Raw genomic sequence first — 473 nt, forward strand, 5'->3', positions numbered from 1 at the left:
TTAGTAGAAAGTCTTACCTTAGGATTTATTTTCATGACTATGAAATTAACACTTACTAACCCTTGAGGTGTTTTCTAAAAAATTAGGAGGTGTTAAGATGTTCATAAAAATTGTTGTAGTTATTTTAGTTGACTTATTTAAAGTGGTAAGAATAACTAAAAGATATTTAGTGTAAAATATTAAATTAAGAGTCATTCTTTTTCATGACTATAAAAATAACACTTACTAACCATTGAGGTTTTTTCGAAAAAATTAAGAGGTGTTAAGATGTTCATGAAAATTTATTTTAGTAGTATACTTGAAGAAATGAGATTTACCTAAAAGTCTTGACTTTATAAACTTAAAGTGTTATGAAGTCTTAAATGGTAAAATGATTTTAAAATGTTGAATCATAGTTAAGTGAACTTACTTTAAAATGGTAAGATTTACTTAAAAAATATTGATTTAAAAGTATTGATTTTGTTTAAATTGAC

Source organism: Lupinus angustifolius, chromosome LG04 (genome assembly GCF_001865875.1).
Source record: "Lupinus angustifolius cultivar Tanjil chromosome LG04, LupAngTanjil_v1.0, whole genome shotgun sequence".
Lineage (NCBI taxonomy): Eukaryota > Viridiplantae > Streptophyta > Magnoliopsida > Fabales > Fabaceae > Lupinus > Lupinus angustifolius.